Genomic DNA, 27,233 nt, shown 5'->3' on the forward strand with positions numbered 1-27,233 from the left:
CAGTAGAGGTTGGCTAGGGATTTAATGGAGATGAGAGATGAACATGCTCTCTCTGAGTTCTTCCCTTCTTTCCCCAAATAGGGAAGTAAACACATCTGAAATAAGTCTTCATGGTCAAAGTAAAGAAGAAAGTTTCAATATTTATTACTTGGTTTGTTCCTGAGTGGTGGCTTAATGGAAGTATTCAATCTCTGAGACTTCCAATTTGGCACTTCTCAGGTGAAATTTTCATTACTAGTCTAATTTTTTCCAGGTGCACTTCTGCAGCTGCGATGTATTGTGCCATAATTTAGCACCTGCAGTTCTTTCTAACAGCAAGAATTTCCAGCCAGGAAAATAAAGGTTGGGTCCAGCCTTGATTTAAATAAATAAGATTTTAAAAAACAACCCTATCACGAAAAGAGCAACAACAAAGTGCTTTTAAAGAAGGTTTAATCAAGCAAAAATGTTAGCAATACAATACTCTTTGTTGATAAAATTTAACAAAAAGAGGAAGGAATCTCCGTGTATTGCATTTAAAGGATTTTCTACAGGACCTTTTGTTTGCTTAATTGTTTCTCCCTTTTGTAGAGAAATCTCACCCATTTGTTAATTTGTTTCTTTTCTTCTTATGTCTGACAAACTGCTCTAACCATGTTAAATTGTTTGCTTGTGATAGGGGAAAGGGTTTTTTCATTTATGTCTGTGAAGTTAGTTGAAAGTCTTAGAAACGTGAAATTTATAGCAAGTTCAAAACAGGCGAATTACACTCCAAGTAAGTGTTGGCAGCTCTTTATCTTTTCCTTGTTTTCCATATTTAATTCCACCCTTGAAAGATGGAATATGCATCATTTCCCCATCGTCTCTCTCTGGTTCACATTGAGTGAAGTGTTTTGAATTAATTATGTTAAATTATTAATAGCTCAAGATTTGAAAACATTACAGGATTTGAGTAATGTTTTATCAGGCAGTAGCTGTATGATAATTCTGACGTTTTCATAGAGTAGAGTACACTTCCAGCTGATAGGTAAAAATTATGGCTGTGCTGAAAGCACTGAGTTCAGTTCATTGTGAAGCATAATAAAGTAATGAGTGTTTAAGCTGCATATTAGAAAAAAAAAGCTCCTGTTAATGAATAGACTCCAGGAGAAACAATGAAAGCAGGATTTCTTAGGCCGTGGAAAATGAACTGTATAGATATATAGAATACTAAACGGCTCCATATTGGGAGACATGAATGGCATAAGAAGTCTTTTCTGCATCTAATTCCTGTGATTCTCTGAAACCAGATATTATCTGATATATCACCTCTATCTGTCAATAATTAACTGATGGCTAACTTACAGTCCATTTGTCAAGGAAAATGGAAAATACTGTTAACACTAGGCCCTCAAAACATGGCTTTGAGCTGCTAGAATTATTCTAGCAAATACAAAGTTTATCTTCTGTTAAATCTCCCTGACATTTTAACTAGGGCTATAAAATAAATGGTCATCTAAATCAAACTGTATTAATTTCAAGTATTATTTTGAACCCATTTTATGGCTCTACAACCATCCAAGAGCATTTAAGGGAGAGGCGAGACAGCTGACAAAAGACCCTGGAATTAGTTCTATAATTATTTGCACGGGGAAAATGGCTTCTTTCCACAGTCAGACCACAGTGTACTTCTTGATACATTTCACCAGCCTCGGGTAATAAGCCCTGTGGAGGAATTAAAGAGCCAAGAAATATAGGTTAGACTCACAAAACACATGCCAGCACTTAGCACTCATTTCAATCCCCCCCAGTGTTTGCATCCTGCCTCCCCTGCTCTGACTCCGGCTCCCTGGCTGCCTGTGCTTCCCTGCTGGGAGCTGGGGACCCAGGTTCAGGCCACCCCTCCACTTGGGCAGGGACTTATGTCATTTCTCAGGAAAGCTGCCCTAACCAGGGGTTGACACAGTTTCTGTTTCTTGGGTTAAGCAGCCAGCTATTACAAGAGTGGAGGGGTGCCTAACTTTCCTTAAGCTGATTTTGCCTTGCTCTGATACTTGAAGTCTCCTGGTGTATAAGGTCTTTTATAGAAGTGTTGGCAGGCAGTGGCTTGGAAACTGTTTTTCTCACTATATGGAGAAGCCTCAAGCACCCAGCTTTGAGCTGTGGTTTCCTTAAGAAGGCAAAGTGCCTAAAAGCTGTGTGTGGCATGACCTACATCTTCACAGGGGATCCAGACCCATCTGAGTAACAAGCCTTAGTATAACAGACAAAATATGTATACATCTGTCCTTGTATATCTAACCATAGAGGATTGTATTTCCTAAGGTATTTAGACATCTGTTGAGTCATGTAACTGCTAAAGTGATTTTCAAATGTACCTTAGTAGGTTTGACAGCCAGTTCTTATTTCAAAGAGTTATTTAGACAGCCAGTGAGATATTCAAAGCATTTATCTATTTCTCTGAGTATTGCACTGAAAAATCTAGCCCAGACTCTTTTGCAGGGAGAAGCATGATGCTGTTAATATGCATCTATAACTTTAAAACACCCATTCACTGACCATTTATAATCTGTAAGTCTTGGCACATGATTCAGTGTTCACAAGGATTCATGCAGGACTGGGCTTTGCCAAGATGATCATACATTCTTCAAGAGAAGCAAATTCTTTATTCGTCTTCTAGCCTGCCTAGTAAATCCAGGTTGTTTCACCACTTTCACCCTTGGTAGCTGATATTTCAACCCTGCCTCCTGTCCTATTCCTAGACCCTCCTCTATGTTAGACATTTCCCAGGGACCTAACACAACCAGTTAAGCTTGAGAAGAAGGACCAATACCTTACTCTTGACTCCTTATCTTGTATAGTACCCACACTGGAGCATTATCCTTTTTTCTAATACATCCAACCTAACATTTTTGAGGGGGGAAAGAAAAAGGGGGGAATTTTTTCAAGGCCTGTAATTAAAATTTGTCATGTCATACTACATGCAGAAATGCAGCTAGCTCTCTTCCATTTATGTTGTTACTTCACAGTGTCCCAAGCATTTGTGATGCAATCAGGATACAGGCTGATAGAACTAAAGCAGTCTGCTCCGTGGTTGCCTTTAGTTCAAGTTCTCTCTGTCTTGTAATTAGCTGGAATGAATACATCCCCCCAGCAGCACACTGTGCACCAACACATGCTTTGGAATGAGATGCAGGACTCAAAATAAAAGCATTTTACTCAGGATGCCAAAGAGGCTACTGTAGATGCAACACCGAAATTCACTTATTATAATCCTTCTTGCCTAATTAATTCCATTGATACATTCAAGTTCATCAGAGTTCTGTTGACAGTCTTTAACAAAGGGTTTTTCTTTTCCTTTTTTTCTCTTTGTTTAAACTGGAATAGTTTTATTAGCTTGTTTACTTCAGAACAACATGCCACCTTTGATTAAACTCCATGTGGATTTATAACTATGTCCTCCCCATGTTTCTGTGACCTTTACGGCACATCTGATAAAAATAAAAGGTCATGGATTCCAAAAGAACTGGTTCTAATAATAATGTCAGGCAGGCTCCCCAGAAAGTGTGTGATTTTCTTTCTTTCTTTTCTTTCTTTTCTTCTTTTATTTTGTTTTATTTTTCCAATGTCTCTCTCTCTCTCTCTTTTTCTGCTTTTTCAAAGTAAGATGAAAATTAACATGAATAAAATTAATGGTTTAATTTTGCAGGAGAAAAGAAGAGGGTTTACAGTGTTCCACCAGGGAAAAGGGCTTTTGTCTTTGTTGATGACCTAAACATGCCTGCCAAGGAGAAATATGGTGCCCAGCCTCCCATTGAACTGCTGCAGCAATGGATTGACCATGGCTACTGGTTTGACAGGTGCAATAAATATTAATTAGTGTGCTTGGCTACAGAGGAGTAATGATATACACTGTTTCTCTGAAGCGTTAAATTGTAGTGTTAGTCTTTTATAATTCCTCATCTTCTCAGTCACAACAGGAAAACACTCTGAGTTACACGACTCCCTGTACAGGAAAAGGAATAAAGGCTTATATGTTGCAGTGAATTACAGCATGAGAAAGCCAAGCCTATAAGGGAGAAAGGGACAACATGCATTTTCATGTTTTTGAGAAAACACCATCAGTATTTAAGCCAGCACAAAACACTTTCAAATAAATTTTTAGTTCCTGGTTGTTAAGGACTGAAACAAAATAATTTGTCTTTCAGCAAATGACTTTGAGGTTGGAATGCAGCTGAAGATGCTTTTCTAAAGCACAGCCAGCATTTAGAAGAGTGTGTAATAGACTCAGGCATTTTTCTGCATGATTTGTGGTAATACTGTTCATTAGAAAGACTTCAAATTCTCCCTTGTTTATGTCTCATATATATGAACACTGTTTAAGAGTGAGCCTACTTAATCTGCAGCTTTAAAAAAAAAAAAACAAAACTAAATTGGAACAGGAAAAGTAAAATAGCACCTAGTCTAGCACTTAGCCTTTACAGAGCTCAACTATTAGAAAAATGTAACCATAGTTTATGATACATTTAATTATATACACCTAAGGTATAAAGCTGCTGCACTTTACCCAAAATAATGGGCTGTTAATTAAGAACTGGTGCTTCTTGCATGATTTATTATTACTCTAGTTCGCAATTATGCTTAAACCTCTCATTAGACACATTACTGTACTGAAAATCTTGTTTTCTAGTAATGCATATTTAACATTGTATTACAACTTTACATGGCAGTCTCAGACTGTGATCCCTCTGTGCTTTTCAGGAGAGAGGCATGAAAGTTGACAGGTACTGTCTGCATTTCAATTGGAACTCCTACCTTTCTCTTTACCCTAAATCAAATAAAATAAAGGCTTCAGCTTTTCTATAGTGCAATACAAAAGAGTAAGGAAATAGAAAATGAAAAATGTGGGTGTTTTCAAATCTGATGTTTTCTCAAAACTGTAGAAGGTTTCTTAATATTTTCAAAGTGAATTTGCACTTGAAGCTTAAAGCATTAGGTAGAACCCTTTTACCATTTTATACTGAACTTGGGATAGTGAAATTGAAATGCATGAAGTTTGGCGGGTCCAAAGTCCCTTGTTTTCTAACGAATACAGCAGAATTTCTTTCCTTTTAGGAGCAATGAGGCTTTCCATTGTCAGAAATGCTCATCCTCCCCTACCCTCTGTATAAGCCATGAGATGGAGGTTAGGAAGAAACAGATGAGGACAACGAGAAAACAAACTCATGCCATTTGAAACACAAAGGTTTTGCTCCTTTATATACTCAGAATTACTTGTGCTTGTGGGTGCATCTTGTCACTTGTCAGCCTGTCTGGATGAGCAATACACACAGAAAGAACAATTCGAGCAAGATGGTCTTCACTGGATAAAAACAACAAAGCATTAGTTACCTGGGAGGCAGGAAGACTAACATGTTTTCTACCCCAATGACAAGTTTATAACAAGCAAATATTTGCTGATAATGTCTGACAATATAGCCACAGGAAGAAGCAGATGAGGTAATTCTAGGAAGTATCCTTTAGTGTCAGAGGGAACCATGGCTTTCTAAGGTGATTAAACTGTTGGTGGCAAAGCCATTGTGGATGCTAAATAGGAAAGATTTGCTAGTAAAAGACCCACTACTGCCTCGGAGGCTGCTTTCTGTCACACTATCTGCGAGGTAACTGCAGACAAGGAGAAAAGTTCCTGATTTCATGCAGGTAAGAAGTCCCAAGGAAATCACGCTCCTTGTTTTCATTACCCGGCAGTTCCTGCTCCCTGAGAGCTTGTGAACCAGTTTTGACACAGCGATTGCACTCTCAGAGATGTCAAAGCACCCCAAACACGGAAAGTGTGACCCCAGTGAGGGATGGATGGGAGTGGTGCAGAAGCAGGGCCACAGGTTGTGTGGTGGGCTATTTGGGGTGGGAGGGCTATGGGGGACATGTTAGGAAACTTGAAGCTGTAGAGCTGGATGAAGGGCTGAAAGGTCCCTTGGTTCTCCAGTCTGTGAAACAAGTAATTTTTATTCTAATAAATATTCAAGAGAGCTTTGCAACTACTTGCCTGGCCATTCTGTTTCATGGCATGTTTTCATTTCTCTACTGGTCTGTCTTTCCATAATTTCCAGTCCCCTAAAGATCCCCCTCCAAACTGCTGGAGCCTAACATACCAAACTCAGACTACTTTGAACATTCTCAAACACTTGTGTCAGAGGGAAAAGCAGATGGTGTAAACTTATTTATACCAGAATTATCCCACATGAAGACTCCTCAATTAATTGCCAGCTGGATGTTAGTAGCTCCATAATCTTTGCACTACCTACACAGGGTGAAGGAGCAGGAGCCAGGACTTAATATCTGACCTCTGGAATAACCTTTATTTGGCAGAAGATCACAGTTGAGGCTCCTTTGAGGAAGCTCCTTTCGTGGCATGAGTAACACAGCACTCTTTAAAGGGGATAGTGAACAGCCAGAAGGAGTTAACAAACATGACTCATTTTCTTACAGCTAAGGGTGTCAAGACTTTTCATCTCCTTTCTGGGAATTTGTTTAAAACCTGTTGTGAACCCACAGATACACTTATGTTTGCTCATCTAGGTTTATTTGTTTGCATCTGTGTGTATCACTTTCAAGCCTACTGGGGGTTTGTCTTGAATAGGCTAATGAAATGCTTAGATGAACCTGTAGTTGCCCTGTGCAAATGAGGTGTAGGAGGGAGAATCACAGTGCAATAATGAGGGAAAGAAGATCTAAGCTTAGTTTTGGATGATGAAGCCTTGCTGGCTGGAGCCACATGTATCGCCAGCAGAAGACAGGTGTACTCCACAGGAGAAGCAGAATAAATCTGATTCTGAGCAGTATCATTATCCTTTTGTATCCACAGCACGTCCGACCGTGTGTTCATTTGTACATCTGTTGTATACCAAGGTCTTTGTACTCCAGCAAGCCTTGAGTTATGTAAGCAGTTGCAGGTCTACACCTAATAGACCATATGTTGCAAACTGGCTCTGAAGTGCCAAAATAAAGAACATGAAACAGAAAGATGGACTGTAATAGGAGTGAAGAAATGCATGGGACATGTGGAAATGAAAAGGAACAAATCCTGCCTTAAGATACATACTGCGAGGTGGTAGCTTTTCCCGTGATAACAGAACTCTGCTTTCCCTGATGCAAGGACAAAAACCAAACATTTGTGTGAACCTCTCCTTGTTTTGCTTTTTTTCTCATTTATCTTCCTCCCTATATATGAACCTTGATTGACCCATTTACCAGCACTGTCCCTGACAAAAATTGTATTAACAAGGTTAAATTTAAATGCAGTACAGCTGAGTCTGATTTTCACAATCAGGTCCTACAGCCAATGGTTGAACAGACAGTCTTATATCCTCAATTTATATAGCTTTAAAACTATGGCTTTTCCATGATGCAGTTTTAGTGATGAATAAGAAACTTAGTGGATATACTTTTTATATGGATCACTCCTGATTTTGGAAGTTTTTTTCATTAAGCAGGAATTGGCCTTCCAACTTGGTGGGAAGGAATGTGTAAGGGAAGAATTTGATAAAGGGAGGTGAGATGTGCTCACTGAGTCCTTTGTAGATCATATGGGTGAATTACTGAGCTGTTGGACTCTTGTTGGGGATGGGCAAATGAAAGTATGGCAGCCAGACAAAGATGACAGAAGGCTTTTCTGAGACACTTCTTTCCCAGGTATCCCATAAGACCCAGGAGATATTACACAAAATAAAGGTCAGAATTCTGTGCAGTTTTTTCCTTTCCTGTAAATATCACACAGGTATCTCCTGGTTTAATCAAGAACCAGCTGTTCATCTGTCCACTACTTGCTTCTAATCACTTTAGGAAAAATAAACAGGCATGTATGTATATATTCATGTCTTTCTTTCTCTCTCTCTTTCTCTCCCTCTATATATATATGCATGTACACACATGCACACACACATATATATGATTGTAATAAATATAACATCATACAACAGCAAATATATCTGTGAATGTTTGTGCCATTTTATGTAGATATGAACACAGTAGGGAAGCAGTCCATCATGTGGGACTTTCCATCATAGCAGTTTTCATCAAATTAATGGGTTTTCTTTCATTTATTTCATTAGAGCAAGTCTTTTCCTCCTCCATGCCTTAAGAATCCTGTGGCTTTGTTTGAAGACTGCAGCAGAGTCTAACCCAGAGGTAGCTGCAGTCTGTTCATATTGGTAAGGGATAAAATATCTTAACTCACCAGCCCTGGCTGGTGAGGACAAGAGCTCTAGAGCATTACAGTTTGCACTGCAGACCTGTGCAGCTGTACTCAGAAGAGACAGGCAATGCTGCTCTGCCCTGGTGCCAGGCTGAGCCTGAGGGTGAACTTCCTGCTGCCCCCACTGAGCTCATGAGAAGTAGCTTGAAGCTACTGGAAGGGCATTCATGGCAACACAGGGCTCTGCATGAGCTGCAAATCCTGCCTAAGGATCTGTGCAAAGGCTCAGTTGTCTGTGCCATTGTGTTGTCTCTGTTGCTTGTGCTGTCCCAGTTAGTGTTACCCAAGCTAACTCATTTAATATGGATTCAAGCATGTCTCTGGAGACAGGAGTTACAGCAATGTCTGTCGAGCAAAGCAATCCCAGGGATGTACACATCTGGGGTTTGGAGTTTTAGTTCATCTAATGAACAAAAAAATGTCATGAAATGTGGAAAACTTGTGTGGAGATTGACTGACTTCTCTGCAACTTTTCATCTTCTACACCCTTTCTCTATACCCATTGCTCTTCTGTTCCTACTCTTCCAATTTTACCCCTTACTTTCTTTCCAATGTCTGTTTTTTTTAAAAAATGAAACCCCCGAGTCACACTTTTTCAATTTTCGATATAGCATTTCATACTTCTCTCTCTCATGTGGTTCTGAGAAGTCATAGATGTGAAACCAACAACATTTGGTTCCTGGCAATTGTACCTGCCTTCTCCAGGTTGAATTCAGTGTTCAATCCCCAATGTAGACAGAGAAAATAAGCTGAGCTACCTGAAAGAAGGACTGTTGCAAATGGTTCGGGTTTTCTCTGTAGAACACAGAAGAAGAAAAACATTTTCCCCTTACTCCCCATGTAATAGATACCATGAATCTTGCTACAAAAATAAAATATTTCAGAAGAGTCTGAAAATGTAAAATTTGTTATTTCTTCGTGCAGTCATACTTATCATGAGATTATGAAGTTAAATTTATTAATATCATATTTTGAAATCTTCCACAAAAATAGGAAAAGAAAAATATGTTTCAGTTCTTTCTTGGATTTTAGTTTTTGGAGAATATTTGCACGTAGGAAAGTTTCAGAGTTTTAATCCCTCATCATCTAATGTGCTATTTTAGAAGTATGGAATGGAAGAGAGTGCACCATTCTTCTGCTGATTGCAATTGCCCCCTGAGAAAGCTGGTTCAAACTGTGTAAAGGATAGGAATGGGGAGACAAGATTCATATTAGAAACCCCTTTCTTTCTCTTGATTTGCACCTTGCCACTGAGCTTGTAAAACCTCTGTGTACACAGAACTATAATGGAAACAGGCTCATCTCTGAGGATTCCTTAATTTCTGATTTAAAGGAGGTTTGAATGTACTTGTCCATCCCTGCTTAACACAATAGAGCTTGTATAGACTGTAAGAGATTTAGATGTGGTTTTTTTCCTCCGTCCCTCTTCTCAGTCACACACAAAACCTTCCTTACATGATGCAAGATGACATCTTTTGTGCTGCCCTGGTCGATTCTTCAGATAGCTACCAAGCAGTTACTGGCTGTTTCATCCTCTCAAAGGCAGCATCCAAAGGCAGCTCCTTGGTCTCTCACACAATCAGTGCAAAACTGGGCAAGGATTTTAGCTGCATTTCTCTCTCTTCTTCTCTTGCTCTCAGTTTCTTTCCGTTTCTGTAATGTATTGTACCCACCACTTTTTTTTAACTTCCCTTGATATCTTACCATCCCTCTATAGTTTGAAAGCACAGACTCCTGGAGGTCACTGATGAATGAACAGCACTTAAAAGTTATATATAAAGCTCAAAATTATTGTCTCTGAAGTGATGGTTTCAGAAGTATTAGTCTTAACATTTTGGGAGTGTGGTTATTTCTACTCATGATATCAGTGCTCTTGGATAACAGTGTAAGCAGTTTAAAAGAAAACTGAGATATGCAAACAAGACCATCTCTTCAGCCCAACCACAATTATTTTAGTCCTATTACTCACTGAACAGGACCGTCAGTGTCAGACATTTTTAACAGCAAGAACAAAATTCTTGCCAAGAAATTAAGGTGTTTCTTCCAAGAATTAAGGATTGTTCTGTGATGTAAAAGAAATTGAAACAAATCCTGATAAATAACAGAAATCACTAAATGAGTAGTTAGAACATTTTTAATAAAGCTTTTCTATTGAAAACTGAAGAAATATAATTAATATTATTTGGTTTCTGTGTTGTTTTATTTTCCTGTTTAATTTTTTAGCAAAATGCTCTATAATAACTTAGTCTGTTATTGCTCAAGTAATTCCTGCTGGTTTATTTCCTAGTCAAAACTTCTTGCAAACTCAATAGTATGATTATATATAGCCTTATACCATATATAAAACCTTATATATAGCTATCATGAAACACACACTTTGAGTCAGAATCTTGTTTACCTTCTCCAGTGTGTTTTCATGTCCAGTCTGGGAAAATTCCAGAGGCAGAGAAGGGGGCTGCCTGTAAAGAAAGGTTACATTTTGGTAATTTACTTTTAAAATGAAGCATTCTTGATAAAATGGTAGCCAGCTTAAAAAAGCCAGTCTGCTTACAGCCTCCTAACATGGTGGGGGATTTGCAGGAGTGTTCCTAGGAACAAAGAGTACAACGTGAAGCCATGAATGTGGTGTGACACTGGAACAGTTTCCCATAAAGTTGTGGGTGCCCCATCCCTGGAAGTGTTCAAGGCCAGGCTGGATGGGCCTTTGTGCTACCTGCTCTAGAGGAGATGTTCCTGCCCACTGCAGGAGGGCTGGGAGCAGATGATCTTTAAAATCTCTTCCAACCCTGTGTTTGTTTCACAGCCCAAGGAGAGAATGATGCAGAAGGAGGTCCAAGGACAGAGGAGAAGATGCCTCCTGAATGCTTTAAAAGAGTCAGATTCTTTAAATTGATAAGGAAACTGAATCAGAGAACAGCAGGTAGGAGTTGGGTTACTTTACATATATATATACTCCTTGTGCAATATTTATGTGTCAGAGCAGTGTGGTTAGAAACATCTGCAAGTCCTGTTGGATATCTTGATTATTGCACATTTGTGGAGAATTGCATGGCAAATCAAAGACCCTGCAAGTCTTGTACAATGGTGAGGTCTTGGGTTAAGCAGTGAAAAGGTGATCAGTGGCCCTGAGAACATGGCAATCACACCCTGTGCCCCTGTCTCTGCAAGGGGCAAAAAGGAGCCTCTGCAAAGGAAGCCTGAGAAGGAATCAGAAGACATGGAGTTGCCAAGCACAGCTGAAGCATGAATAAACATTTATATTCATTTTATTTGAGAATTCTCACCAACTGTTAATAGTCATTTGCAGGAGAAAAACAGTTGTCTGACTAACACTGACAATTGGGAATCTTGTGTGCCAGCAAAGAAAAGTACATTGATCTACACTGATCTCTCACCCCCACTCAGACTTTGCTGCCCCTCTCTCACTGCTCTCTGCCTTTAGCCCTGCTAGGCTGGGGTGGCAATCAGACTGTCAGACAGCACCACGGTTCAGATCACAGCAGTGACTCTGTCTTCTGCTTTTTTTCATGCGTGAATAGAGCTGTGCAATCCTCGCACAGCAAGCCATAAAGAAACTGAACCACCAGATGGACTGGTCTAGCACCAGTCATGCTGCACTTTCCTATAGCTCAGACTTCATCAACTTGTGCCCTCATCCCAGCATTCCCCCAGCCTCCCTTCCCAGGGTATTAGTTTTATAAATGGAATAAAAATGTGATGAGTCTTTCAAGCCTTCTGACCCTACAGTCCAGGCTGTCTCCTTGCCTACTGTACATTTTCAGTTGAAATTTAGCAGCAGTATTTTGGAGAACAGAGTTTCGGGTCTGTGGCATGGACATGTTTTGATGATTGAGCTCCATGTTGCTACTGCAGTAGGGTGTAGGGAGAGGAGGAAGGGGAGACAAAAGGAAGAGTTGCTCTGAGAAGAGACAAAAGAGAATGAGTTGACTAAATTGCTGCCAGGGTAATTTAAACTAAATGAAAGAAGCAAAACAAAAGCAAGGAACAAGTACTGATTTTCAAGAGAGAGGCTGCAATTTTTTAGTAAAAAAGGGAATAAGTCTTTGCTCTGTTAGTCTGGTGTAACTGTGGGCAGTGATGATGGCAAAGACACCAAAGAAAAATTCCATAGGAAGGAGTCAGCTCCAGTTTAAGGGCAGAGGGAAAGAGGGCAGCTGGGCTAGGGCTGCACATACAGACTTTCCCCTACTACTGGTACTGCATGTCACAAAAGAATGGCCTTTACTGAGGAAACAGTGCCCAGTAAACTCCAGTGCCTTGGAGGACACACGTGTGTGAAACACATTTTCCTGAATGGTGGGTCTGCCTGTCTGAAGGCAGGCAGGAGGATGGGAGAAAGCAATTTATTCCTTTAATGTTTTTCCTCTGTCTGATTGGCAGACCAGAAATTAGGCCTGTTCCAGTAATTTCTCTGAGAATGCAAATCTTAATTCGCTGTTTGTTAAATCCTTAACTAACGTCTGAGATCATTATTTTAAACTCAAGCTGCCAGAATAAACACTGTCAGGAATCCATTTGCTTTAGAGAACAGTTCTTCCTGACAGCAGCAGAGATGCAAACAGTTACCTTTTAATACCAGGCTGTGAAAAGCTCAACCCCCAGCCCAGCCCCCCACTTTCATTTGCAGTAAACAGCATCGCCCATCCTTATTCTGTGCTATGACTCTATTCTGTTTTCTGAGGCACACTTAATAGCAGAGGGACAGCATGGTGTGCTGTATGGTCTCCATTAAAGAGAGTTTGTGGTGGGACAGCAGGCAAATTCATTGGGTTTGAGGTTTTGGCAAGGACATGAAAGAAAAATTAAGTCATTTTTGATTTTGATGTAGGAAGGCAGGGGTGTGGTACAAGTCAAGGACAACTCCTTGGCTGCAGCTACGGCCCCTCCTGGTGGTGGAAGACAAACAGGCTTCCCTGTCCTTTTCTGATGGGACCTCCATAGATGCTTTTCCTAACAAAAACAGGACGTGTCCTTCCTATCAAGCTCCTTTCCTCAGGAGTTGGCTGAGCATTTTGATGCAGAGTGGACTCTTTTCTGAAACCATATCCAAGCTTAAAATCTTAGCAACCATGTATCTTCCTTTCTCTGACCATACTGACAAAAACATGACCAAATTCTGTGTCAAGGATTTGCACCCCAAAGAAGTGAATATGACTGTGCAGAAGAAAGAAAACAGTACTATGATTGTACGATTTTTCCAATAAAAGTAACAAAAAGCCCTCATAGGCATTCATTAAAGTAATTTCTCAATGATTTTCAGGGTTTTAAGCCATGTATTAGCTATTTCCCACATTAAGGTCATAACCAATGTCTGTTTAATGTGCTGGTCTGTTTAATGTGCTATTCTATATCCAAAAGTAACTAAGAGGAAGAGTTTTCATGGGAAGAAATAATACTTTCACTGTAGGCAAATGCAGTATACCCTGCTAAGCTCTCAGCGAACTTGATATACAGCCCTTTTCAGAAAAAGGGAATTGTCTCTAAATTGTTGCCTTATTTTATCCTTCAGTGGGAACAAAACTGGCCTTTAAGAATGAAAAATTTTAATACATCTCTATTAAAATACACTCTCCTAATTGGTATTGATCTTCCCTGTGGTACCTGAAATGTGAGAAATTATTTCAGCAGGATTTGAGCTAACAGAATTGGGAAATGGAGAGAAAGATTGACACCAAACAAGGTGGTGGGGAAAGGTAGGGACTGGCAGCATGTATGGCTTCATTGTCAAATAAAGAAAATGGTTTTAACATTATACATTAAGTATAAAACAATCTGAGATTGAAATGGAAATGATAAATAGCTTTAGCAGGAGAGAAATAGAAAAAAAATATGGAGTAATGAAAAAAATAAAGAGTCTCTAAAGAGGAAAGACATCCTTTTAGTGAGCTAGCTAGGTGAACAAGTTTTAAGAATAGACTTGGTTGGGAACTTAGCTCATGTCCAACAAGATCCTGTGAGGTGCTAAAACACCCTGTTGGGAGGTCAGAGGCTCTGGAAAACAGCCAGTGCCAGAGTCCTGCCAAGAAACACCTCTGCAGGTGGCAATGTCCTACAAAGAGGTAAGATTAAAAGAATTCCTGAGCTTAGTTGAAGCACATCTTGGCATTTTTATTTCGTTTTTCTTGCCTCCCATTCATTTTATGAAGTTCAAAATATCCTAAATTCCACTGTGCCAAAAAAGCAGAGACACGCTCTTCTAATGCAAGCAGTGCTTGACAACCCAATGGGCTGCATACAAGATAACACTGTTTGCTAATAATACAACCCCAAATGTATTTATCTTGCAACAGAGCACCAGGTAAGTAATTAATTTAAAAGCTGATACATACAGCTTTCTTGAAATGGAGAACAGCATTAGTTCTGAAACGTAAGATTTGTAATTTAGTAAAGATATTCAACATTCTGTGGAAAGCCTGGTTGATTGCACTTTTTCAAAAGACTAGTCTCATCCTTGTAAACAGAACAAGGCAATAATGAGGCTCTCTGTCACTGTGTCATAATAGAACACAGAGGGCAAAACTTCATTACACTCTTTTGACTCCCCTTCCATCAATATGAGAGAGATAAACACAGGGACCCAAAACACTCCATCAGTTTCCAGATGCACTACTTAGTTGCTTGGTGAAAAGTTCATTCTTTTTCTGTAATGGTGGAGGGAAACCACTGAGACAGGAGAACCCTCAAACATGAGCAAAGTGGACTGTAGATAATTTTTCACAAAGTGGTATGCAGCTTTGATGTGCATCTTAAACAACTTGAATGAGTGCATTTTTTTTTTCCTGTTTAGCCTTCTTTGTATGTATTATCCATCCATACCCTTTGGCAGTTGTAGAGTTACTTGGAAGATAGTACTGCGGATAGTTGCTGAGTTTTGTCTCTGAATTATTTCTCTTTGCCAACTAAACTTCAGACTGTCTACATTATTTGTGACTGATGTGAATGTAACGGGAGGGGAAGGATGTTTGGCACGCACACTCAAAAAGGAGAAATCAAATTTTGCAAAGAGAATACTAACTTTTTTTTCGTCTTTTTTTTTCTTCTTTTTTTTTTTTTTTTTTTTTTTTTTTTTTTTTCCCATGATCAATGCAATCCTTGGCAATACAGGTCCTGGTTTCTGGGCTCTGACATCCAGTCAACAGAGGGAGCACTAGTTTAATTATAAAACCCAATCTCCCCCATTGCCAGTGTTGCTGCTGGCTGCACAGATAAGAAGGTCATTTTGGAAAAGCTGTGCAAGCCTTTTCCCCTAAGAACTGGTGGAGGACAAAATCGTTGCCAGTGGTACAAAAAGGAAACCTACTGAGGAATCATTTGCAAGCCATTGTGTGCATGTGGCACAAAAAAAAAGGGACACAAACACGCACGTAGACCCACCCGAATATGAAGCATTGCCCATTAAAACAATTGGTGCCTCCCAGGGAGCTGCCCAATCCTGGAGTTCAGCTGCTACCCATGAACAAGCAGAGCCCCCTGAGCCAGTGCAACCTTGTATTGGATCTGGGGCCATCTGTCACCTCATTTAGTAGAACTGGTTAAAAAGGGGATGAAATTCTTTGCAGAGTCCTTCTGGTGAATTTTGGCTTTTTTTCCAATGAGGACTTAATTGCAAATCTTATTTATCCAGTCTATAGGTCTGTCACTCTCTGCATGGTAATATGATGCAAACTGCAACTGTGAGCTAAAAACCAAATTGAGCCAAATTAAGTTCTGCATGCATCTTTGTTTTCTTCTTTCTAAAAAAGGTCTTTAGCATTATTTTGACAGGCACTTGTACTTAGAGATTTGAACCCCCTAAATATTTTTTCCTGTTCAGGGTTTACTTGCCTGCATCTTTAACTCAAGTTTATTCTTTCCACAGTTTTGAAGGAGAAATTAAATGCATCAAATCAATACATATATATCTATACTTCCTAATAATTGTGTTTGTATGAAATTGGGAAGTTTTAATTAGGAAATTCTCTGGTCCTGAAATCTATCACAGAAATGAATAAGGACACTTTTCACAGAGGAGTCACAACATTATAGGGAGACAAACGTGGTTGTATCATAAGAACCCTGTGGACACACTCATCTCTGTTTGCCTGGGTTTTGTTTGGTTTTTTTGTTTGTTTTTCTTTTTGGTTTTATTTGTTTGTTTTCGGTTTTGTTTTGTTTGTATGTTTGTTTGTTTGTTTCTGGGGGTTTTTTGTGGTGCAGGGTCCTGCACAAAATAACACAAGTAGGGGAATAAGGCCCTGAGGTAATAAGACAACTGCATACAGTCAACACTGAGCAAAAGCTTTGCTTTATTTGGATTTGTAGTGTTTCAGAAAAACCTTCCCTCCTCCTGATTAAAAGCTTATATCTCTGGCTTCTCTAGTGTAGTTTTCCAGTCTTTCCTATCTGTAAAGACTGGAAGAGCCCTTAAAAATACCTGAAAAACATAAAAGAAGGAAAAACGGAGAAGATGCAAACAGGAGGTTGATAATGCAGGATGTAACACCTAAGAACAATGAAAATAGAAGAGACAGCCATATATGGATTAAAAAGAAAGTAGTTTTCATGCTAAAGTTTTGTTTCCTCTTATCAAGTATTTCTTCAAATTGTTTCTCTTTCTCTTATGTTTTGATTACATCCATATTTATTCTGCTGACTGATCTGACTTACAGTTTCTGTGTCTTGATTGTCTAGAAAAATGATCAGAGGGTAGGTGTTTTTAACTCTGGAAAGTTTTCTTTCACACACATTTATCACTCTCCCTGGAGACCAAGGACACAAGGAATGGGGGCTACATCCAAGCTCACTTTATCACCAAAGGATTCCTAAGAACTGCACACGCTTTTAAACAAGATCTGGCTGAACTCTTGACTGACAGGCTAGAGGTGCTGTTTGATATCAGTGTTTCCAGTTTCCTGCTGATAAATCTGAGCTCTGATGTGGTGCTTTGAAATATCAATATAGATGTACTTTTAATTTTTTTTTTTTTAATTTTTAAAATCTTCTCTTATTCCATGTCTGACCTTGCTTCTATTCCATTACATTTTTGGGCAACAACATACATGAATAACTGAGAAGTGGCTGCTGTTTATGTAAATCTTCTTACATTTTCCCCAGAAAGGATTTTTCAGCATACTTTCTGGGAAGTATGTTCAGTTTGAAATAGCTAAATGTAATCCATGTATTTTTGTGATTCTGTAAAAATGTAAGTAGAAATCTGTATTACAAAGGGAAAAAATGGGACTGGAGGGTTGCAGGGACAAGGATTGGTGAGTGGAAGAAGTTGTTTGCAAGATGCTTGTTACACTCCTGTATCTGAGCATACTTAGAGAGATGAAATGGGAATGCAGTTTAGACATCCATTTGAAAGTATGCTGCCCTGGCACATGGAGCACAGGGCTGCTGAGGTTGTCCCCTGAATTATGCTGGACTTAGGAAATGGTCAAAAGCAAGGAAGATGAAGGTTGTGTGCAAGGTCATTCAGTATTTTGCACCAACCCAATGGAAAGCAAGAACACCAGAAACTGAGACTAGGCTTGAAAAAGCACTGAGGGCAAATGTGAAAACACATACTTTTGTGTCAGTCACCCTTACCTCTCATCATTTCCTACTGTCAATTTCTTAGTATTTTCTTTGCAGAAAAGCAAACTTATAGGAGTGTAGAGCTCAGAATGAGCTCTAAGAAAGACTTTAAAAAATACAGCTGTAGCTTGAAAATATCTCAGATTCAGAAAAGTGTATTTGAAAAGGTTGAACAGTTGCATGGCAATTATTTGATACCTTGGAATTTGAAGACAGCAAGTTTCCTAAATCACATTACATCAATATATTATTTAGGAATCAGTGTCATCCCTAGAGCATCCATCAGCTAACTTTCCAACATGACCAAAAACTTCATGAAGATGAATACCCCAGCCCTTCACCCAAAGGGGCTTCCTGCTAAATGTGGACTTTCCAAGTTGCTTTCAGTGTGCATTGTTGCAATCATTTCAAACTAGCCTTGTAATTTTTACTTCTGTAAAGTGGCCTCATGAATCCTCTTTGCATCACATAAATAGCTGGTGTGAGAGGTTAGCTGTCATATACACTATTTTGTTCTTTCCACCTTGTATGAACTCTGTCATTTCAATTGGCAGCCAGCAGTAGAAAGTTTTTGATCAAACTGAAAATCCTCACATTTAAGTGGAGTTTGTTTTGTGAAAGTTGAGGGAACAGGCTGAGGAGTTAATACACCCACTCATCATCTAACCTTGACACTGGCAAACACAAAAGTACAAGTGAATAAAACTACATCATTTTCTACTAGTTTCTGGAGGCTTTCAGATCATTGGTCCTGGGATTTACTTTGACACTTCAGCTGTTGCTAGCATACTTGTGTGATTATTGTACATAATAATTGATTTTGAAAGATTCATATTCTCTGGGTTTTTTTATTGATTGGTAAGGGGTGATTTTATTGAAGGCAGAAAAGTACCTCAAGCTATTTAAGGGACATGAAAGTCAATGCAACTATGGGTACAAGTCTACTGGGTCCTTTGTGATAAAGTTGTAGACAGTCAAAGCTGGTACAGAGAGAACTTTCCTTCCACACCGACGGTAATGATAAAATCAGCTAATGATTTCAGACAAATCCTCAAAGCCTTGGAGCTTCTAACAGTCAAAATGTTATAAAAGATGCACTGATGCTTCTTTATTTTGCTTGTTTGATTTTTAACTTGATGAGTCCAAAATATGTTCAGGTAAATCAAATTTGGCCCTTGGAACATACACTGTATAATGGAAAGTCAAAATTGCTAACAGTAGTGGAGAAATTAGGTGTTCAGTCCAGCTCCCTGTAAGCTTAATTTCATTTCACAAGTCATTACTGCTAGTCTTCTCTATGGCTTCTGAGACAGAAAAAGTCACCCATTCATTTATTATACAATAAAAAGCAAACTCTATATTTGTTGTTATTCAGAACTTGCTTTGAACTGTTAAATGGTGAACAGTTACCACACAACTGAAAGGCCATAACTTCCACGTGGTTCTTCTTTTAAAGGGAGAGAAATTACTTGTTTTTAATTTAGTGATGCTGCCTGCAAAATAGTCAGTTAAATCTGAGAGCTATGGAATACCCTCCTGCTAAGGATGAGGAGTTCAACAAACACTGCAACCATGCAGCCACTCTGTCAAACAAAGCCTCTCTGACTCTCTCAAGATGATGTGTTCAACAGGTAAACCAGTAAAAATTAGGAGAGAGAGTTCATCTCATTTTTGGTAGCCCTTGCAGAGGAGCTTAGCATCATGCAATAATGCAGGAAGAGACAAGTAACATGAGAGAAAAATATGTCTGATGACAATTCGTGTCTTCAGGCAAGCTCACTGCTGAGAAAAGAGAACAGGTGTGTGCAGTTTGTAAAGGTCTAGAGAGCCTCTGATGGATGAATAATGGGGCAACATCAAAAGCACATTCCTCGAAATTATGGAGCACCTGATAAAGGGCTCCTGGATTTTGGAGGTTTCATGATATTAAGAGAGAGCTTGTGCAGAAAGTGAGTTGTCATGGTATTCATAATTCATCACTGATGAGCCATGATCTACTGAGCAAACAATCTGGAGATGGAGGGCCCTCAGCCCACCATCAGACTTGCTCACTGGCAGGTCAGGGAATTACAGAATGGTTTGGGTTGGAAGTGACCTTTGAAGGTCAACTAGTCCAACTCTCCTGCTATGGAAGAGACAACTTTCACCAGAGAAAATAGCTCACAGCCCCATCCACCCTGGCCTTGAGCAATTCCAGGGATGCAGCATCCACAACTTCTCTGGGCAACTTGCTCCAGTGTCTCATCATCCTCATGGTAAAGAATTCTTCCTTATATCCAATCTAAATCTAATCTCTTGTAGTTTAAAACCATTTTCTCTTGTCCTGCCCCTGCAGGCCTTGGTAAAAGTCTTTTTGTGTTGAACCACTGCAATAAGGTCCCCAGCACCTACTTTTCTCTAGACAGAACAACCCCAAATCTCACCCTTTTTACAGGAGAGGGGTTCCAGTCTTCTTTCTTTTTTTTTTCCCCCTGAGATTTAAACAGAAATATTCCCTGAAATTATTTTCTCTAATATTTTCTTTTCTCATGTCTTTCAAATTTTGCATCTTCTCTAACTCTGTTTTTTTCTCTCTATTTATCAAAAACCTGGTCACCTTTAAAGAATGGAGTCTCATTTCCTCGGCTTCTGAAATGTAGTAGCATTTTGTGGTTGCAAGGGAAGCATTTGTCTGCAATGGAAAGATGACAGATACAGGCAGACTGAGCTGCAGATATATATGGATATAGCTATTGCCCTTCCTAGTGGCTTGATGAGTTATCCCAGGTGATAGCTCTGGGATTATGTATCGCTGTGACTTTTTGGCTAAGTGATGACTCTATTACAAGATGACATTCTTCTACTTCTATTTTAATTCCTCTGTCTCATCCAGGATATAGGGGAAACAGGGTGGACCTGTGACTAGAAATCCACCACAAGTCTTGCCATAGAGATTAAAGTTTGCCACAGTTTTGCAAAAAGGCAGTTCCTAGATGCTGGTTTTAGCTGTATTCTTGACTTTGATGGCTGAGTAATAGTGAAACTCCCTGGGAATCTATCCCTGGATTCTTGAGACCTTTTGGAATATACTCAGTCGACCCATCACACTCATGCAACCACTGAAGGAGGAGAATGCCTCAGCTCATCCAGCAGAGTCATGTAGCAAAATGTGGTAAGACATGCAGTAAGGCTTAGCAGGGAGCCTTCAGGTTTTGAAGACCTACTAAAAGCCAAGTCAGTCTTATCTCTCCACAGGTAGAAAGGCTTTGTCTCACTTCTCATTTTTTCTTTGGAGTTTAGCAGGTAGGCCAGAAACAGTCTGAGAAGTGTCCAGTTGTGGTAACTGTCTCCACAGAGTATCTCAGACTCAGTGATTCAGATGAATATAATTGCTTTCTTCTCTTTTCTGGGAAAAAAATTTTAAAGTAAGAAAAAGTAGTCTGAAAGCCCAAATAAAATATCTTGGAAAGGTGGTGCATTACTATGGAAAAAGAAAGAACACATCAAAACTGAAGCTGAATGCAAAACCAGTCAAGGGGCAGTCAGAAGGGCACGTGTCTCTATGCCAGCAGGATAGAAAGGGCTGACATTGGAGCTCATGGTCCTTCCAGGGTGACACTATGGATGGAGAAGAAATACACTTTACTACTCAAGGCTTATTACAGACCTAGTGCACTTGCCTGTTAGGCATGTTAACACTACAAAATTGCAAGTAGAATCACTGGAAGCAGCATTGTTTTATTAAACTGTTTCACCCAATGTAATATAGTCTGGTTTTTAGAAGCAAATAAATATCTCCAGAAGAAGTTTTCCGTTCTGCATAAGCACAAGGTTCATTTGCATGGTTTAACTGGCAACATGCATGCTCCTGGTGATTAAATCCTAGCTGTAAAGCCCCTACATTATAGTACCCTATAGCTGGTAATTGTGTCTGGGTGCGGGTGTCAAGAGCAGTCTCAGGCACGTCCATGTACTTTTTCATCCTTTTATTGATTCCTTGGCACCTAAAAAGCCACAGCTGCTTCCATTTCAGGAGATGTACTATAGTTCTTCTTTTAAAACAGTATGACACAGTTCAGTAGCTGGAATGGGCTGCAGAGCTGGGACTGCTAGATAGCTTGTTTTTAATTTTCTCCACAGGAAAGAGTAATGTGTAACTTCTCAGCAGAGTAACTGTCACAAAGAAAGAGGATAGAATAAAAGGCATATTTTGGCTCATGTCAAGATAAAACTGAACAAAAAAAGGTCTTTCTTGCAGTTCTGTCTTTATAACTCTGAAACTGAATTTATATCGAGATTTCTGGTTTAAATGAGAAACCAGCCTCAGACGCTCATTGGAGATTTTGGAGCAATTCAATCTTTCCAAGACTTTCAGTGTGTTGGTTTCTGTATTTTGATTCAAACAGATCTCTAATTAATACTGTAAAGAGTCCTGTAAAGAAACCACTATCAGCAAAGAGTGCTGATGCAAGCATAGTGAAGAATAGTTAATTGGGGAAGAACTTCATTACACTTTTACACTTTGCAAACTGCCTTTCACCAATACCTGGGTGGCAATCTTAGCACTCGTGGGCAATGGCTAGCAGGGCACACTGGAGCAATGGGGACTTGACCTCGTTGCTTTATTTTCTAAAAATGTTTTAGCAATTGCTTTTAGACATTCGGCTGGCATTAGAAGTAGTGATTTCTTTTTAATTAAAATCTCTTAAAAACTGATGTGACAGGATTCTATGAAAAAAATAAAAGAAAAAAGAAAAGAACTGGAAAATTAATTAACTAAACTAGAAGGTCAGTTTTGAAATCCTGCTGCAGCCTAATTAAATCCTAGACACTGACATTTTTGGCTAAAGATTGCAACCATAGTAATTAGTGTTGCAGGAAATTTCCATATGCCATTGTGCCAAATGAATGAGAGTATTTCATAATTGTTCCTATAGGACTTCTTACAAATAGCTGGGAGGGACATGATCCTATTGTAAGAAAAATGCAAAGGCAACACAGTATTTTCATTCCTGTAGTAGAGGCTCTCCAGGTCAGTAGTGTGAAGGAGGGAAAAGTCTGACACATTATAGAAATATTATAAATTATTATTATTATTATTACTATATTGGTCTCTCCTTATTGCCTATTTAAAGAAACAACCACTATTTAAATAAATAGGGCAAGCTGTTAGTCAGAAGGCTGTGGATAAATACATGCTGAATATGCAATTAAAAATCATGACAGTGAACAATTTTATATGATAAAACAAAAGATGCTGCTAATTATTTTATTTTATTTGCATGTATTTTAGTTAACTCCACAGAGAGATTTCTTTTTTTTTAATCATTAACTTTTTCAGGACTGCTAAGGATTTGTTAAATGTCAGGCAGTAAAATTAAAATGTCATTATATGACATACGGGTCAAGTAGACTTAATAAACTTGAACTACATCATTCCACATTTATTTGTAGCTTTTCCTTTTCTATTGAAAATATGGTGAAAACGTGGTAAAAATATGAAATATTTTTTGTACAGTCTGTTTGGCTTTCGAATAAAATGGGCAGATTTATTAAGATCTTTCTCTTCTCAGAACATTGTGCAAACTTCACTCAAAAGGAAAAAGACTGCTCCCTTCTTGACGGGCACTGCTGCAGGAGGATGATTTTTGTAGCTTTTTCTTTGACAAATATGCCTCTTTAGAGAAAATTAAAGCACGAGAATAAGAAAATTACCAATATACCACATAAATAAAAAGAGTAAAATATAAATTACTTTTTCACATGAAAAATGAAAATATAATCCTGCCATGTGGAAGGACCAGCCTGAGGAATTGGGAGGCTGGGCTCATGGATCTTGTATGTGTGCCTGAAATGGTGCTCTCAGATGGCCCAGCTTCATCTTCTTGTTCTAAGGCACTGCTCGTTACTATTATGTCCCTTTTTTAGTCTCCACAAAAGTGTAATGATTAGCACTTGGAAACAGTTGACAGCCTTCTCTGTGGCCAGTTAAACTGCAAAATGCTCAGCAGTGAATCACCGTGTGAGCGAGGAGAGAAACTTTCAGAGTGTCTACAAGCCCTGCTGGCCTAACGTCCTCAAGTCTCCACAGTCAGTCTGCAGTTTCCTCTTTCAAAGACTAATGTGATGGTCGGTGACTGACTGTGGCAATCAAAGAGCATTCAGGTGCATGTAGAGAACAATTTTCTGGTTGATCTGTTCTTTCAGGTGAACTCATTCAGTGAAGTGACATTTCATACTTCTCTTAGAAAATTTCAGTATTTTTTCTTTTATTGCAGGTGGAGAATATGTGTTTTTCAAGCTATTGTTTCAGGCTCTATGCAAACTTAAGCCTTTGCACAGTAAAGCCTGGTGTAAGCAGAGCAGGTAGGTATGAAATGAAGTCATAATGGCAGAATTTCAGACACATATGGTCCTTTAAAATTCAAAAAGTGGACAAAGGGCAGGTGTATTTCAACTGCCAGGTGATCCAAATTTTGCACAGGATCTCGAAGTTTTAGGAGACTTACATAAGGCTCATTTCATGGCATTGCCCAATCCGTAGTCCACACTGACAATTTTTGAGCTACACTGACCATTTTCCTATCCAGCCAATCTCGCCTGAACTTTAGAGTGCTTTCTGGTTTTGGGGATTGTTCAGCTAAAGTGATGGGGGGCTTCCTACTCTTGGAAGAAATGTAGTTTGATAATTTTTTTAAAGTGTGTTCCAATGCTAAATACTGTACAAACATACATTTAAGTAGAAATAAAATTAACAAGCCTGGGTAGATTTTACAAATATTTTACAAACATGGCACATGTCTTTTCTGAGTGCAATAGCATTGATTTTCCCTTTAGGGAACTTAGTTCAGCAACAACCTCCCTCACCAACCATCACAAACCCATCCTCCGTTATGCAGGTAACATTATCCTTCCAAAAAGCTGTAAGGAAATTTGCTCTTGTGGCATCAAAATGAGCTGTTGATCACAACATATTGTGATGGCCATGGGTTTTTTATCTTACATCATTAGTGAACATCTTTATCCTCTTCTAGGAATAACCCCCCATGCTTTTTAAAACACTCAGACAGAGGAGGAGGCGATTCTTTCCCTCTACTTATCCCCCATGAACTGGAATACTACATTTCCGCCAACAATTCAACTACAGAACAAAATTTCAACAAAAGTGGGCTTGTGATCTGCTGGGACACAAGAGTCAAATTCAGCACCAAATTTGGGGCAACAGATATTTTTTTCTGCTGGCAAATGTTGCTGTTTATTTGATTTTGCTGTTGGGAGACACCAACCACTGGAATGCATTTAGGTCAGCCAATTAGCAATACTGGATTAGAGCACAGAGCAAACAAATTTTGTAATAGATTTTGCTGTACAGCACTTTTTTAAAGTAAGAAAAAGTAGTCTGAAAGCCCCAAATAAAAAGTCTCAGAAAGGAAGACGGGTACCTCACAACTCTGAGGTTTATTTCCTCAGCCCGAAATGGCCACACTGACACTGCATCATACACAGTTTGTATATGATGAGGGTACCTATACTGTTTCATTGGCTTTGAAGTCTGGGAGGAGAAGAGAGAAGGCTGTGGAAGGACTTTGACAAGCAAAATTTGTCTTTTTGCAGCTTTCAGAGCACCACAATATATTTTCACGAAAGACCTGTTTGTATGAAGCTGTCTGAAAACATTTTCAGCACAAGTGTAGGCACAGTGGTACAGTCTCTGGATTTTGAGTGCACATTTAAAATGGAAAAAACCTTTCAATATCTTCAAATAGCAGCAGGATGCTGGATAATTTACATGCCTCATGCAGACAGGCATAAAATCCAGCACCCTGAAACTGTGCCTGCCACACACTGAGTGCTAAGAACTTACTTGTGTTTGTACCATGTCTGAGAAAAGAGGCTGCTAAACTCACTGAGCAACAGTGCCTTTCTTGAGACAGAGTTCATCCTCTCTAAAGGCTTTGGAACAGATGAAGCTGAGCTAATCATCAAGAAACCCTCTAATCTCTATCATTACTTAGGTTTTCATGTTAGTCATTGTGACAGCTTTTCCCCCTTGTCATCAGGGGGAGAAAGCAGTGGTTGGCGCTCTCTGGCGAGACTGGAGCCATTTATGGCAGGCTGAGCTTTTCCAAGTTAGTATTCAGGAGTCATACACAGTCAGTGAATGGAGAGACAATCTCAAAAAGGTGTCACGAAGGGCCTGGCACAATGTGGGGCTTATGTCACATTCCTCTTGGCTGACTGTCAAACAAAGGTAGAGCCAGCCATTACCAAAGGGTATTAATGTACAGAGAAATACAAAAATAAACCAGCTACTTAGGGCACTAACTATTACAGGCAGAGAAATAATACGATAAATCACTGAAATGAAGAAAGAGTGGCAAGAGGCACTGAAAACAGAGATATTTTGTCACTAAATTGCAACATTAATAGCGCTTTGAAGCTTCACATTTAAATTGCCTATTTCTGACACTCAAAATGCACATTAGGAAAATGATGCTTATTTTATAGTTACTCATTAAAAGGAAGGGGATAAATAAGATGGAGTTTAAAACTATAAATCTCTTTCATAACGAACAACCAATAAGAACATGTGAGGAAGACAAATAAATGGATAGTGAAAGAAAGATTTTTAAAATGCTTTTGTAATCTGGGGTGTAAATGAGCAACTGTCTCATCTGATTGAGGATAAGTAATTTTTAGAAGGTCTGGGTATGATTGTGAATGCAGGAGATACTCATATGCTACTTGATAATGAAGAAGAACTAGAAATAGCAGAAAAGGTTGTTTCTTTTCCTTTGCAATAATTCAGGCATTGTGCAATTATACTATTTGTCTCTTTTGTACATGATTGCAATGCTACATGTATTTCCCCACCTACAGATACATCAACTCTCCCCACCTAACAAGGCATAACTGCATATTACCTCTGAATAGTCTGTATGACAAATTAAGGAAAGAAGCAGAAGGAACTTACACATCACTGTGGCATTTAGTCTTCCTGGAAAGGTCTTTCATGATCACCTGTGTAACTTCCCAGAAATCGTTAATGGCTGCCCGGTAGCCTGCTGCAGCTTGACTATTTGCATAGCATCTGCATTTATCTAATCTTTATTTATTTTTAAAGACTGCAAAGTTACAGCTCATTTGCAGTGCTTCAGGATTTGAGTATTAAACAAAAATGCAAATACAGCAGTAAGTCCTTAATGAGATGTATCCAGCTCATTTTTTTCAACATTAACTCCATTCTTTATCTTCTTTGAGCATCCACAGTATAAACTATTCATCAGCTCCAAAATTCATTTTATTATATCGTCAGCTTCTGCCATATATTTTACAAGTTTAAATTCTGATTTTATCCACGGTAAGATTAATAATGATGTTTCAAACTGGCATTTATTGTCCAGAGGAAAATAGCTCAAATAAAAACTTTTCTTCTGCAACTCAGAGTTACCGAGCCAAAATG

General features: G+C 39.0%; 1 long non-coding RNA gene across 1 annotated transcript; it reads right to left on the minus strand.

Annotated features, from left to right (window-relative positions):
• Positions 1-509: 509 nt before the first annotated feature.
• On the minus strand, positions 510-26,836 carry LOC148223594 (uncharacterized). The gene is made up of 3 exons (XR_015804172.1): positions 26,745-26,836; positions 10,611-10,671; positions 510-1,683 (listed from the first exon to the last, which is right to left on the minus strand). It is a non-coding gene; the product is annotated as an uncharacterized LOC148223594 (long non-coding RNA).
• Between the last annotated feature and the right edge of the window lie 397 nt (positions 26,837-27,233).

This window comes from Sturnus vulgaris, chromosome 5 (assembly GCF_052056855.1).
Source record: "Sturnus vulgaris isolate bStuVul1 chromosome 5, bStuVul1.hap1, whole genome shotgun sequence".
Classification (NCBI taxonomy): Eukaryota; Metazoa; Chordata; class Aves; order Passeriformes; family Sturnidae; genus Sturnus; species Sturnus vulgaris.